This window comes from Bombus fervidus, chromosome 11, assembly GCF_041682495.2.
Source record: "Bombus fervidus isolate BK054 chromosome 11, iyBomFerv1, whole genome shotgun sequence".
In the NCBI taxonomy this organism is placed as follows: Eukaryota; Metazoa; Arthropoda; class Insecta; order Hymenoptera; family Apidae; genus Bombus; species Bombus fervidus.
In genome coordinates, this window is record NC_091527.1 from 1,411,752 (window position 1) to 1,428,685 (window position 16,934).

Genomic DNA, 16,934 nt, shown 5'->3' on the forward strand with positions numbered 1-16,934 from the left:
GAAAGGTACGACCATTTCATGCGGTTGACCCTTCCTAATGAAAGTATCAAAGGAACGCACGTTATCCGAAATTACGTACGCTACGGATAAACGCAAGCAACGACGTTGTACGAACAATCTCGCAGTAACTCTAACGCCGTGTTTTATACCCACTTGAACTGTATGACTCGCTGATGAAAATAGCTAAGATTGCTTCTTGGAAATTGAAGACGAATACCATGTAGAATCGTTAAATTTTTCGAGGTCGATTAATGATTTTACGCAATGGATTTGAGATAAAAATATAGGAATTTCATTGAAATCAAAATTACTAGAAACTGTATTTATTACCTTTTTATGAAGTTCTATAACAGACTATAAGTTTAAATTATCTCTTAAAAACAAGTAAATCACGTCAAAAATGGTCGAGCGTAGGATTAATTTTTTACAGTAATATAACTACTAGTCTGGGAATATTTTTTAACAATGATATAATTGCTATCTTGTGTTCGATAACACTGAGTTCACTACAGCTTGCGACAGCAGTAAGTTCATAATTAAAGTTCTTTTCAATAGTAAATCATAAGCTACCGACTGTCCGAACTTTGTAAAATTACTCTTCTATGCCTTTCGTCTCCTGTTTCACTGTAACGATCGTTATCAACATGGACCCGCGCGTTGGCCGTTTGCAGAGTCCGCAAATATACGTATTTATCAGGAAACGAGCGAAACTTTCTATCCGCGCAATTTCCCCGAGATTCTTTTGTCGCGCGAGGCGTATATTTCTCTCGAATCCGCGTTTCGGGAAAGAAAACTTTTTTACAGCGCGCGCAATATTTCCCTACCCGCCCGCTTACAGCTGTATTTAATAACGCAGACTAATACCACATACCGGTACGTTCCTTATTTATTCTGTTCTGTGGCGCGGTTCTCTCGCATTATGCCCCGCCAGTGCTTTATTGTGACGCACCGCATAAAAACATCATTACGTGATTTCTCAGAATGATAAATTGTTTGTCCTGTTGAAATATTCTTCGCCTCCTCTTCACCCTCCTCTCTCATCTTCCGTACCCAGACGCCATCATCATCGTCCCTCCTTTCGCTCCCGTCTTTTCCTTCTTTCTCTCTCCGCCCCTTTTTCTACGAGAAAGTGAATAATATCGAAGAAATAAAAATTCATTACCTACTTTCAGGAATATACAGAGCATTGTGCTGAAACAATAGGCGCGGCGGAAAACAAAAGAGTAAAAAGACGGGAAGAAAAGCTGGGAAGAAGAGGAGGAGCAAGGCATAGACGGAATATAATAATGCTCGCGTACGGATAATGCAACGTTGTAGCAATTTACTTCTCTTCGAAGGTATGAAATTATTTCGACGGTACCGAGGACTAAAGAGAATTAGTCACAATGGTCCAGACCTGGCTATCGTAGCCACCAGCACGACCGTATCGTAGATAGAAATCCCCGAAGGAACTAGCTATGACAATGGACGAGAGCGTGAATTATACCGTTTCAAAGATTATATCGACGAACAGAACTTGACCAAAACTCTTGACTTTCCGATTCGATTCGTTACTTTATCGCAGTTGAATCAGTAAAGTTTGGCAGGGTTTCTCGATTACAGCTTTCGAGTACATCCCTGACAGGTAACGTCGGGGAAAAATTCGCGTGAAAACTCCAGGCAAGGGAAATGAAACCCGCTGATCCAACCTGTTTAACTACCGTGTAGGTTTCACTGAATTGGACAGAACCGTTGAGTCGTAATCTCATCTCTCTGAACGTGAAAGGCATAAAAAGGTTCCACAGGTGAAAAATCCACGAGATTCTCTCGAGTTTAACTAGGATAATTGCACGAAGACCCTATTTACGTGTTGTAATCTCGTTCGTCTATCTCGTCGATGCACGTACGTTCCACTGTTAAAAATTGTTTTTTCTTCTTGGCTTTTTACATTTTGCTTCGTTGATGTATGTTCTCTTATTTCACGGTTTGTTCTTATCTACTACAGTTAGAGTCTATAGCCAGGAATTCACTTCATCTTCATTATATTTCTGAACCTTTCTTGAAGTCTCCTTAAGGGTAGAACTTAATCTTTAATATGTATTCGACGAATATATTATATTTATATTTATACAACGTAGAATCTTTCAATATTTTAATAATCTATATTGAAATGCAACGTCCATTTTGGATGATATAGATGCTAGGAAAACAGCATCTATATTAGGTTTGACAGATCTGTCATTAATCCTCTAATACTGAAAAAGCAAAGAAACCAAGGAAAAATTTTATTGCCCTTCTGATTCATTCTCTATTACCATTCCATTCTCGATAAATTGATTTTTCAAGAACTACCATTGAATCTCCAATTTCCCTAGCCCGCAATTAAATACGTCTAAACAAAGGGCCATCATTTACTTTCGGCTGTTGGAGTGGCTCGGAATCCCGCGCCGTTTCAAAGCAAACACGGCTCGTCGGAAACCAAGAATTATCCCAACACCCAGATATATCCCAATCCCGGGAACGCACGTTCGTACGAGGAACCTTTGGATCGTAGTCGATGGCTTTTGTGCCAACACTGAATAACATTCCGCCGTTTTTCACGCTGGTGGCGCGCGTGCAGCCGATATATACTCCCGTTCATAAATATCGAAACATCTACTGGTTTCATACGAAATGTGATAATTGATCTAAATGATCCAGGAAACAATTAATCGACCAGAATTTCGTATTCGGAAAATTGTGCTATTCAATATAACAAAAATTCGTTGGAATTACATCCAGAAACTATTTGCAGTAACATAGTAAATTATGAGAACTGTATGTTGGCCTCCATAGTTTCCTGACCTAAATATAACTATAGAAAAAATTTCAGACGAAGTAGGTAACAAATTTTGAGAGATCTGTACACAATCTGAATCTGTGCTGTAAAATCGTTTGTAGCGTACGAATACAATGCGATAACAATATGACTAATAAAACTATTTCGATCGAAGCAATTGAATTTGTAATCAAAAAACATGGCAGATATAGATAAGAGAAAATATTCTAATTTTATTACATTCAATTGATATGATTGCTATTGTAATATCGAATACGGACTCTTCTTTATAGCTTGATGTTCCAAGTGACATAACAGTTCCTAAAAGCTTCAATAATCCCGTAACGATTTTCCAAATTCACGTAACCCGAAATGAGTGTTCTTTCTGATACTTATGATCAGGGATATACGTTTTTTCCCATCGAACCACGTGCCTCCATACGTGTCAATGGTAGGAAACGTACATCTCATCCTGTATTAACCTAGTTTCGGCCGTTTTTTTTTTCTTTTTTTTTTTCTCCTTCCCTTTCTCCAACCAGTCAGTTCAAGCCAATTTCCATGGAAGTGGCGGGATTTCAGCGTGATGGTGTATGTAAGGATGATATATCGATGGTACACGTTAAGGCCGTGTTTGTGTTTTCTATTAGGCTAATCAGGACCGTGACTGGGAATACGTGGCGGAGTAGATGTGTGCCAGCTTGCCTAAGGAAGACATGTGTATCCGCCCCCGTGTACATGTATAGAGGTGCCTTTATGCGAGTATGTAGGGTACATGAAGGGTGGAATCGAGAGTGAAGTGTATGTACCATGATAATACAAACGGAAACGAGCTGTTACGAAACTAACGACTCGGCCAACTAGACTGTAAACTATAGAAATTGAAACTTCAAGGAACACAGAGGGTGGTGAACCATTGTCGCGATGGAAAAATTCGGATGGAACCGTGATGTCTGAATGGTTGATTCACGAAAAAGATTTTACTACCAGATGAAATTGATACATGGGTGTGCGTCGGCGGAAAGATTGTTCCTGTCGAGTGTGCGATAAAATGAAAATGACGCAAAGTATTATTTGTCGTCCACTCTTCTTGTACATCATACGGTGGATGGTCTTTTATAAAAGTTGTCTTTTTGCTTCGTAGACGAACGTACATGTATTTCTTATTTGAACAAGTTAATTGGACACCGATTCACTTGATTTTATTCAAAGATTAGATTTTGGGTTGCAACATAAATTCGTTCTGTTGGTATATATTATTGTGTATATAAAAAAAGACAGGAACGTAAACGTTTCAGGTAAATTTGACGTAAATAGCTTTCAGAGATAACATACATCTTATAATTATGGCTTATAGTTTAGGTCTATTTACAATGTTCGACTAACTTGTAATTTTTAAGACTCGAAGAGTGGACCTAGCTCAGAGATAGGACGAACTTAACCTAGAACATACATACATATATAAGTATGTCTTATTAAACAATATCCTATACGACACGATTGTTTAATAAGAATCATATCCAAAATATGTAACAATCGTTCGTTAAACATCTTCCTAAATGAGAAAACGACAATTCTTAGATCTCCTTTATAAAACTCAAACAGAAAACTAATGAAATAACACAACTCCTCCCTTCCATGTAAATATCAATTCTCCTAACGTCCTAACACCCATCTTAACAAAATACAATGTACACATCTCAACGGGAATAAACAATTTTCTTAGGAGTTCACCAGTTGTAAGGAGTTTTATTCGTTGTCAAATACGAATGGCAGCAGTTCAGGCCGTAAAAGCTAGTCTCGACTCGCGTCAAGAAAAATGAATCGAGGGTTGGGTGCGACTAAAGTACGATTGTCCATATTTTACGGGCGATGAGATCAGGGCTGGAAGATTCGAAAGGAACATATCTGAGAATTGGTGGAGTCAGGCATAGTCGACAAAAGCGGCTTCCTCATCGACCAATTGAAAAGGCACGCGTTCGGTATTGATAACGATCGAAGGAATTCTCTTCGAAATGCTCAGTTCGAAAGAATTTATAACTTTGTATAATCGAGCAACTCGGTGCGCTCGACGAGCGCCGCGGGAAAGTATTAAAGTATGGTGATATACGTATATAGGTAATATACTTTCCTGGCCGGTGACTGTCGGGATTTTCAAACCGGCGATCGAATCAACGCAGAGTTTCAAAAGGGAAGCTTGCCGTTCTACTTACCCTCAGGCTTGAATCTCCACGGCACGACATACCGATGAAACTCAATATCGTTCGCGAAAGTAGGACCCCTGCAGTTTGTAAACTCGATTATTCAACTACTTGGACATAATCACGCGTGGAAACGTACGATCCCTGACCTTTAACCCCGCTATGAGTCTACTCGTTTCGACGAAGATAACGTGAAACTTTAGGATGTCGAGTTTTGTTGCCGATATTGGAATAGAAACGTGCACGCAATCGATGTAAACGAGCTGTGAGAGATTACTGTAATCTTCTTGGAATAGGGTTTTGTTTAACGATTGTATTTTTATGAAAAGGAAAAATTTAGATACAATGTTAGCGAAAGGTATGAGTTTTATTAAATTTCAGGGGCAAGACAATATTTTTTTGTATTTTCTGTATCTATTCCTTTTTTTTTTTCCTACATTTTTGCTGGTAATTCATTTTTCTTACCTAAACTGTATGAAAAATCAGCTCATAATCAATTTCCTAGAAATTCTTCGTTATATTGAGTACAAGGATTGGAAAAAATAGCGAATGTTTTGAAGCGTATTTTTTATTGAATGCGAATTGAACACGACAGTGTGAAAAATTGCGATAGGTTATAGAGGACAGTTGTCAAATGTAACTATAAAAAATATTTGACATTTGAAAAGCATAACTTAAAAATATTTGAATAATACCATTGGAAAATTGCGGAGAGCAAAAGTTTGCAGGACTTTGTCAAGTAAAATAATGATTTTAAATATAATTTGTCTAAAGCCTAAACTGACATTGATAATGTGAAAATTGTTCCTCGTATCAACTTTCAACGGTGAAAATGAAAATTGTTGAGGTTATTAGATGTATGTGAATACAAAGGAACGCGTGGATAAATTGTAAGGTAGAAAATATATATTTTTGAATACAAAAGTGTAAGTACAAAGTTCGGAATATAACTGAGCTGATCCAGATCCACACGCTAGCAGCGTTACCCTATGACTGAAAAACCCTGAAACCAACGTTGCATGTGTACCGTTTATGGTTTGCCTTCGACGCAGTCTTTTGTCTATGCACTGTCGATGGCTTCAGTGCTTGAGAAAACTAAAGACCAAATGTAGAGTTTTCTTAGAAGTGATGACCACTTCAACAAAAATAAAAAAATCACTATATCAATATATAAATAAACCAACGATTTTTTTTTTAAAAAACCCTTAGTTCAAAAAAATTTCATTTTAAAACTTTGCTAGAATTGCAGATCGATCGTATCATACAAATTTTCGAATCGTAAAGTACTAATAAAAACCGAGTCGATATAACTGACACCAATATACCTATAGGAGTAAATCAATTTTGCAGTGGCGTTTATCCCGCGTCCTCCTCCCCTCGGCAAGCCCACTTTCGCGGGAAACCAGATTCGCACGAATTCGCAGGCGTAATTAACGTAATGACTGGAGAAACGTAATTACAGGGGGCGAAAAGGTAGAAACGCAAGATCGTCGGCGGTCTGTCGCTTTGCGTCGCGTCGCGTTATGCTTCACGGTTGCCTCCATTCGACCGAGTTTATCTCGAATGACGGCGAGTATACATTGAACTGGAAATCTGTAATGTCCCAGGACGGCGCGACATTCTTCAAGCAGGCCGCGAAACTCTCGGCTAAACTGCCGCCAAGGAACCGTCCGTGACGAATCTCGTGTGCCACGAGAGAGTTACAGCGAACGAGACAAAGTTTTTACTCCGGGCGAAGAACGGAGAGGCAGAGAAGGGTGATAGAACGAAGAGAAAGGAAATGTAAAAGTACAGGGCGGTGGGCGGAGAAAGGGAGAACACGCGGGCTGGGACAAATGCAAATTATATTGCCAACGAGCATTTGCAAGGACTGAGGAACGTCACGGTGGCGATACAGTCCGGACTGGCGTGTTTTAAAAGCAGACCAGAACGGTACGAAGCGTAACCAGTTAAGGCAGTTACCACTCATTTTTTCATGTATGCGGGCTGAGGTATTGTGCAAACTGACGTACGGAAAAATGACGAGGTTCTGCGTTGTGAATTCCCCAACGCGTCTAGAAATATGTTTACTAGTTGGATATAAATTAAATTAAATGAAGAGATAGAATCAAGCTGGGAAACTTTGTTTAACTGAGCTTGTCGACTGATTCTACCCGTTGTGAGCAATTTATTTTAACTTTCTCGCTGGTTTTGTCATATGTAAGGAGCACGGAAAGTAAATAGCTTGCGAAATTTGCGAAGTTTCGAATTAACACTGAAAATACCGAGTAAAGTATAAACATTGTACGGTAAAAATTCAAAATAGAAGGTACACTGTATTAAATATTAGGACACCTGCTATGTCTGAACTAACATGCTACTTGATATAAATAAATTGGATGTTCGCTACTTTTATTTTCCAGTTATTTTATCATAAACCTGTTATTTCATTCTGGCTGACCCTGTATATGAAAAAAATACGAGATGCAAGTCTATATGATTTAACGAAAAACATTGAAATTTCCAAAAATACACGGTTGAAAATAAATAAATAAATTGATCGTTCCAGCTACTTTCCGTAATTCTAGTACCTCGTAGAGCAATACAATTTAATATACCTCGCAGAGTAATAGAATTTAAAAGAGCTACGGCGATCTTCATTATATTACCTGCATCTGCATAGTACTACTACTCTCGATAACTCGACGACCTGTCGTCGAATCGTTTCCTAAATAATTTACCTTCATTGAAATCTACAAGCGGCATTCGAAGAAACGACACGAACCAGTTGCCGCTTTGTGTATCCCGCGACGCAAACGAATGTACCATTCCTGCCACGTCGTCGAATGTTAAACTCGTTAATTAACAGCCGCAAAATCGCGTTATCGGGAATCGCGTGACGAAGGGACCTCTACGACGGACTGGAATGTTTGTTTATGGTCGACATGCGTACTGAGAAGCGATAAACGGGAACGTTAATCACTGTACTCCGCGTAGTTCGTAAAAATGATTGTGCATTATCCAATTATGCATACGACCGGTCGCCATATCGCGTGCAGAGTTGTAGCCTAGCTTCGAACAAACCGGTTGCATAATCGCCTATAGCAAGGCGGGTATCGTGCATCGCCAGATGAGATCGTTTTCGTAAATTGTAAATTATATTAAATCGATAACACCGTTGGCTAAAACGTGTTATCGTTTACTCGTGACTAACGTATGCGTTGACAAGGAAAATAAAGAAAATGGTTGCATTCTTACGGCAATAAAAGGCGGAACATTGAACGCCGCCAGGGTGATAATCGCTGTCTTACGTTTTTCTTTCCTTTTCTCTCCGTATGGAAAGAGAAGAAGACGGCCATTAAACGAAGTTTACTATTCCATACGATGCGACGAGGAAACAACGCGCGCCATTTGCGACGCAACGCTTCAGAAGTGGAACTCGCTTAGTCGGTCAGCCGAGCTGCGAGTTATAAAATCGCAATTTGCCGGATTTTCCTACTACAATGGCGACTAACGAGTGTAATATTGCTTGGCCCAGACGGAAAAGTAGGTGTTTGCGATCTGTAAGGCGGCTCCCCTTCGAATACGAAACGACTGCGCGATTTCAAAACTTTGGGAAGAAACGTCTTTTCCAGGAAAATATCATCCTCACATTTACTTCGTAGCTATCTTGTAGTCTACTTAGTTTAAAATATTATACGTTTATAAACACTTTGCATATACATATAATATCTTTAGAATGATCGAACAGTAATTATTCAGGACCTACAACGAATCTAATCGTAGCTCTTGAATAGTTCAGCTGCGTTAAGGAGAAAAACCATTTCATCTAACTACCACGAAACACATTTTCAAATAATAAATTAAGAGTACTATACTACTCCTAGGGAAACACAGATCAGTCAATAGAAACGTATTATTGTTATTGGTAAAGAAAAGTGGTAAAAATTGATACATTAGTATTAGTAAAAAATACAGTATACAGAAAAACAGATAAAATTCAGACAGACGTCGTTAAGAAAACATTAGAACTCAATGAAACTTTAATTAGAACTCAGTCGGTTACTGTGTAGTCTTATAAATATACATTGCAGTGTACCACAATCAAAGTGTATACCATGTAATCATCTCATTAATCATTGCTTTCGTTACATTCCAAAATTCATCATAGTGTCACGGAGAAGCTACGTCATTGTAATATGCAGGGCCCATAAATAGACCTATATTGCAAAGTATAGTTCATTTTTTGCATAACATGCGCTAAAATCGTGCAGTTGTTTTGGTAATTTCGGCCTTCATAGACATCGTACAGTCTTCCTTACAATTTCTTTGTTCATAGGCTCCATAAAGGTAGTATGACCATGTCGAACTAATGCAACGCGGAAAAAGCATTTAATCAATGAATCTACGTCAAGATTCCATTATCAAACCAACGAATCATCTATTCAATACCTTTACCTACCTCGAGCATAAATTTACTCAAAGCCCCGTGACGCATCAGAGAAATTTTTATCGACAAATCGTCACTTTTTTTGTCTCAACACGGTATAAAATAAAAGAAACGTGTCAGAATTAGAATTTTTCATTTCCGTCTCCTCCTTTCCACCTCGGTTTTACGGTGATTACCATTTACATAACAAGATAGAACCATAAGAATGACCATAACAGATACACATACACACTAAATCAAAATGACATAAAACTTAGTCCTAAACAAAAATATAATAAATAAATCATAAGAATAATCATAGCTTAACATAAACTCTGTTAACTACACGTGCAATTACATATATCTGTCCTTATAATCGAAATCAATATCTACCTATGTAAATCCATCTCTTAAATTACTCATATTATCCCCTATCTTCATAATAAGAATATATTTTTTCTACTATTTGTTCATCGTGCATGAGCGAATGAACAAAGAATCGCAATGAGGAATTCGCAACAATTAGACGCGGAGGGTGCTTTAACTTTCTAATAAAGAGACGGACGTTCTCTCTCCTGTTTAATTATTCGTGGAACGGTTGAACTGAATTATTAGCTTGAACAAACGCGCACAGTTATATTTAAACAAAATAACACGCCACATGTAACGAAGGTTCGTTACTACGGCACGACTGGAATTTTGAATAAGTATTCAACATTTCAGCCTGTTTCATCTTTCTCTCTGTCTTTCTCGCGATTCCATAGGCCGCGGTCGGTCGAAACCGACTTGATATCTTAATTCAGCGAAACTCGCCGATTCAGCACGCAAGACGTTCCCGTAATAAGGAAACCAGTGACAGTAATTAACGTGATGGGAAATTTGTAATAAGTAAGAGATACTAACGAGATGCTCTCATCCCATTGCTCTTCACGATTGTGAATCATTGTGAACATAAAAACAGACGGAAGTCTCATTAAAGTTCTTCGAAGTTCTTCGAAGTGCGTCATTCCCACCGAAGTATTGATGAGCATTCGAGAGAATGTTTGACAAGATATTTATATGGTATGGAAACCTTTCAATCCGTAACGTGAATACGAGTGCATTGCCCTCGTCGATCTGATTTTATCTTCAATAGTGAAGAATCCTCGAAATACTTTATGTTACAAAGGGATTCTTTGTATATATTCATCTTATAAGTAATGGATACTTCAAATATGCAAGTCGAATGAAAAAAAATTGTTTGCGAAATTCGATAGATTAACTAGATACACTGTTCTATCGAAAATAACTGTTAGTCGTCATAGTGTAAATACTAATGACTCTGCTTGACCCAAATATTATTTCAGACATATTTGATATCCATTATTCTAAAATTCTTTGGTCCTCTATCTGCTAATTTATCACAGATGTTACATTTGTCTCTTACAAGGAATTTCTTAATCAAGAAAGAATATTTCTAATATTTCTGACCGATCGTAAAGATCAAAAGAAACGAAACGACAGATATGTAGTACTAACAATCTCATTTTTTCTACAAATTCTTGTCTCCTAATTTTAGGTACGTAAGCTAAACGATACGAGATAATTTCTAACCAACAAAACCAGAGGCTAAATCACATGTGAAGTTTGACAAGGGCAATATTTTAATGGTGTAATGAATAGAATCGGATCGCGAAGATCAAGAGGGGGAGGAGCGTTATGATAGGAGAACTTGAATAAAGCGGTACCGTAGAGCATTATAATTCAATTCCAACGGTTAGTCGAGCCACGACAATAAATATTCTCGCTTGGCGAAAACTTGCGCGTTAACGCGCGTAAGTAAATCAACGTTGTTGTGCGATGAAGCGTTGAGCACCGGACCCACCGCGGAACTGTCAGCGCGATTCGCATTACTGTCGATCGTCCCTACCAACCCGATAACCGGCTGTTTCGTTATACCAAGCCTCGACGATCGATCTTGCGGTGCACAGAGTTGTTTACCGCGTTTTCTATAATTTCCTATTACCATTGGACATGGTATTACCATTGGATATGTTCGTCGACGATAGTGAATTATGGCGTGGAAGGTAAGTTAAAAGTGAATTCGCTTAAAATTTTCGTAAACCATTGAACTAGCTTTTCAAAAGAAGCTAAAATATCAGAACAAACGCTTATATTTCTGTAGCTTGAAATTGATTGTGAAATATAATTATTAATTTGGAATTTTTACATATACGTGAAATTGAAATTAATTAATCAGAAGATTTGTAAAGAATTTATTTGGATACATTGCATCGAGACCTAATTTCGTAATATATATTAAAATTAATAGGCTAACGAGAACGTTTAAGTCGGCATAAGTTGGAAGAATCTCTCTTTATCGTTTGACAGGGCATAGCTTATGTTACGTGTAAATAAATATCTCTATACGTTCGAATTAAACAAATTCCAGTAAACAAAACCATATTTTACTCATAGTCTCGTTTGATTTACCAGGGATTAAACGGAAATTTCCCAAAAAATGTTGCGCCTTTCTATCACCGCGCGCACTATACGGAATTTACTAGTATGCAAGCATAGCAACTAATAAAAAAAAAATTCTAAAACAAAATCGCGTAACGCGAACTGAAATTTTTGAAACGCGTAGTGATCCAAATCTGTATGGATCGCGTAATCCTACAAGTTTTAGCTGCATGTACTTTGGTTAGAGAGAAACGCGATTCAAATCCTCTCACGTAGGCTTACCTTTCAAACCACTCAGCATACTTAGCGCTCATTATGATCAATGTATCCAACATGTGCAAGCGTACACCAAAATATTTGCCAAATAGAGCGAAACTAAATAACCATTCGGAAATTCATTGAAGGTCGACGAATAAACACCGTGGACCTATTACGAGGGCTGTAACTTCGGTGAAAACCTCGAACGGGTCGTTCCACCAAGGAGACGCGAGTCTGACGAAATAAGCGTGCTATAGGGGCGCCAAAGTCGACAACCAGGAAGCTTTTCATTATCAAACAGAAGCTTTAGCGGGTCCATTACACTTCACTCCGGATCCAGACGCATTAATTGCTGGCCCCTTTTCAGCTCGCCTCTCTTTTCATCAATGAATCCAAAACGAATCTAACGATCATTCATTACCCGTGGAATAACGTTAAAGACAGCACGGTTAAAGTGTGTGTAAAAAAATAGAAAAGAAACGAACGAGACGAGATAAGTTTAGTTAAAGAGGACACGTCTAATTAAAAAAAAAAGCCAGCCACCATTTGGTAGCAGAAAAAGAAGTTCTATAATTTGAAAGATGATAGTTCGTTATGTTATAAAATATTCCAATGTCTTCAAATTTTACAGAGTCGTTACTTTACAGAGTACTTAAATGTAAGAGAAGACAATGACGCAAAAAATATTTAATAAATTGTTGGAATTCCTTTCTATAATCGCCACATGAATTCAATAGAACTCGCTAATGTGAGTTAATTAATGATAAAAAAAGATTACGTATGATGCTTCCCACTAGCAACTTTCTATCGAGGACGGCTAAGACCCTTCCTAGTCCACCAACCTTCTTATTATCCAATCAGAAGTAATGTCTACTGCCCTTACTTTCCTAACCAAAATTTTCATCAACAAATTTGATGGTCCCGTGCGCGAGACACTAGCTTTTCTCCGCCACAGCATCGTCACTAAACTTACTTATTCTTCATCGTTAGAATAGTCAACATATCGTTACTGGGTTTCTACCCTTAGATCAATCACCTACTTAACTTGTACATACGCACCAACGTAACTAGCTTCTATATAAAGTTGTTGGAATAAACTGTAATTTATACGTGTTAATTCAGTGTATACTCAATTGAACCACTCCTATTATGTTAACAGAAATAAGGGGATCGATCAGTTCGTGGCGTCGATTATCTAATCGTAACGGGAATTTACAACTCCCGTTGACGTGCTTTCTCGCGATCGCGTCTCTCCGCGAATGGTCGAATAAACACAGAATCAACCCTTAATGAATGAAATACGTTACGAATAGAATATACATTATGAAGAGAAAAATAAGGGAAACAAAGGAAATGAAAGCTTTATTCTTAGATACACGACATTATTCCATTTGGAATCTTTAACATTTTCTCATTGTTAGTGGCGCAGCTGCACTGAAATGTGCGCGGCTGACACGCGAGATTCACCGATCGACGAGAAATTTATTCGTTCAATAAATAACCGTGATTAATTCTGATCGCGTAAGCCGGCCTGCAACTCTCTTTTTTGCTTCTTGTTTCCACTCCTTCCCAGTGTCTTTTAGTTTGCATCCAGCCCCTGTCGTTGTCCTTACATCGCTACCTAATTACCTGCTCTCTACCTGTGTTTGTTATTTAGTAGAGCATAATTTCTCTCCTTTTTTTCCATCGATTTCCGATTCGTCTTTTAACCCTTCCTTGATTACGTGTATTACTAGCGACGCAGTTGCGAGGTTCAGTTCAAATTTGAAAGATGTCTCGTTATTGTGGACGTTGTTAACATTAAAAATGTTTTCACTTCATCTCTTATAGTGGAAGTATTATAATTTAAGGACTTCATGTATCTGTATACGTTTCTTCCAGAATATTCATAAAACGAATGTCAGCGTCAGTATTATTATCTTGGATAGTATATTATTAGTATAAAATAAATATAAGTAGAACTTGTTACTACATATAAAATTATATACATATGTATATATATTTAATAATCAATAATTGTATATCTATATATATAGTAAGTAATTGCTTTAAAAACAAGTAAAGACATTAGGAAAGTAGTAAATGATTTGAAATATCTTGAAATTATTCGTGAAGAAAATGCTTCCGTAAAATAGAAATAGCAATAAAAAGATAGTAATAAGACAGAAATTTTTATTTAGTTCATATCAAGTATGAGAATTCCTGTTCGATAAAATCAGGATACATGTATGCAGTAGCTAATGTTTTTAACGACACTTGCACGTTCCACTTATCCCCTTTCGTTTGCCTTGTCAAATACGGTCTGACATAAATTCTACTTATATCACTGGATTCACCGGATCCTGCCTTGAGAAGATTTAAAATTCGCGTGCCTCGAAAGCTTCACAGTCCTACGAGCGCACTTCCTTTAGAAAGGCTCCATCTCGACTGCCCCTGACTTTATCGAGGATCACGCTGATTTTATCGTTCGTGTCGTCCAACAAACCCGTCTGAAAAGTGCGGTCTGTTACTACTTCCGTAATCGCGAGCTTACTGCCTCTATACCTTAACGGTATTCTCCCTACTCTTCCCCGCGCATGATATACGATACGTTAATAAAAGACGAAGACATGCCTCAAGATCGGCTTTTAGTATTCGCGATCGCGCGTTCTCACAAACCCGAAGAAATTTATTCGATGTTCGTAAACTTTCTCGTCCGTGCTTTACTTGCATCATCAAGCTCTGTCACGTGGCCGACTTAGATTGCAAGATGCTGTTTCGCAAACACAAATTTATGGGAATTGTTGGCAACTAGTTCCCCGTTAGTATTTAAGACTGTACAAGACAACTACAACGTATGCCCTTCACATATCTTTTCCTCGCACGATGTTAGTATATGGTTATTGCAAAATATTTAGAATGATAATAATTTCATAGATTGTGACTATGATTATATATATAATGTCAGAATTAGGATACCAAAAAATATTAAAAATTTGAAAGATTAAAAAAATTAAATGATAGAATTTAGTATTAAAATTTGATAAAAATTTTATCAGAATTTTAGATGTATTATATTTACACTCACTCTCAGCCATACATTTCTATTTTGATAATTTATGAATAATAAAGACTTCAATCATAATTAACACAAAAATAACATGAAGTTGATTGCTGCAAAATGAAACTTGGAAATTCAACAACTTATAAAATTGAATAGGTAGAATAATCCATTGCAAACCTATGCCTATTTATTATTTGTGCCGTGGTCTGATGTTAGGGGATAAAATTTCCCCTTTAAAAAAATAAGTTGAATCTTCTTATTGATCGAATATTTCCAGAGAAATAGGAAGTATTAACAAAGAATAAATGTTATCTAAAGTAACTACGGTATAAATACTCGAGCGAATAAATGATAATAGACAGATATTAATTCTTAAATCAAAATTGAGCAGCTCGAGAGTAACGACGTAATAATGTGACAGTCATTCTCTAAAGGCGATAAACATCGCCATTTGCTACAGGTAAAATATAAGAAGGCGATATTTCTCGTTGATCGAAAGGTTCCTCTTCTTGCAAGGACGTATTAAACTGCTCCGGCTATCTCGCATCCACGTGACAAGGCCCATACGAAAAACGCGTATTATTCCCATCGATGCAAATGATATAAGAATGATATATCCTCCGGCGTGTCACGATGAAATATTTTTCCAGAGGAGTTTGAAACCGCACCTACGAAGATTGCGATACGTTACGATTCTCGCGACGTATCGTTCTCTATTGGCTTCGTCAAACAGTAGACACGCACGGATATCCATAAAACTGAATTGAATCGAAAGGTATCGCTCACTTTGGATCGACAAAATAAATAATCCCCCGTCAGTGATCGGCTCCCTCCTGTTAACGTTCATCGCGTCGTTCTAGATTCATCCGCCCGATCAGATTATTCCATTTGAGAATTACAATTGTCGGGCATCGTAGTTGCTCGCGTTAGCCCTTACGATATGTGTATAGTTGTGCTTCGATGTATGGTGCGAAAATGAAAAAAAGATATATCAAGAAAAAGAGTATCAAGTAGTGGGATTTCTTTGAAATATAACGAGCTTTGTATCTTTTGTCTCTTCTAGAATTCTACGAAGAGTATACTACGAAGGGCAAGAAAGATTTACTTAACCTCAAGAGAAGAACCTCGGAGCAGTAACTGAATATTTTGTCCGAAGTATTTGAACTATTTTTCAAAAGAGATATTTAAAAATTATCGAAAAGATGGTTCCAAAAATAATATATCCTAAATAATCTATAAAAATGCTAACATTTTTACTTATGAAATGACAATGCTTTATTGTTTTGGCATTGAATTAAGGTGCAAAATGCCGTCATAACTGTTCAAAAATATGAAGAAATTCATTTTTACACCTCCTTATAGTTATTATTATCTTTTTTTTTTTACAATTGAACAGTATGTTTGTATTACATATTACAGACGTGTGTTTTATAAGCGGTTACATATTTCTTTTAGACTAATCGTTAGGTATGTCACTCTTTTTTATATTTACTACGCTGATTTAAAAGTCGGAGAAATTTTTGCTCGAATCGAAAATTGAAGCTCCAAGCAAATACAAAATGAACAGCTGTAAAATAGCGCGAACATATCATGCACAGCATTATCGGTGGATAAAAATTCCGCCGAAATTCCACTCGGAGGAACGGATAAACGACAAGCGGTGAATTAAAAAGCAGCGCGAACACGTCCGAAAAACACTAAAAGGCATTAAAGAACGGTCGAGGAAACGCGGGAATGGCCTGGAAATGCTCGATGACAAAGACGAACAGAGGAAAAGAGGGACAGGAT

At 37.4% G+C, this 16,934-nt stretch overlaps 1 long non-coding RNA gene across 1 annotated transcript in view; it reads right to left on the bottom strand.

Annotated features, from left to right (window-relative positions):
• Positions 1–298: 298 nt before the first annotated feature.
• LOC139992580 (uncharacterized) overlaps positions 299–16,934 on the bottom strand; it is a 48,575-nt gene continuing 31,939 nt past the window's right edge. The window contains exon 4 of the long non-coding RNA XR_011801150.1: positions 299–1,119. This is a non-coding gene — a long non-coding RNA (uncharacterized lncRNA). The remainder of the gene's footprint in view (positions 1,120–16,934) is intronic.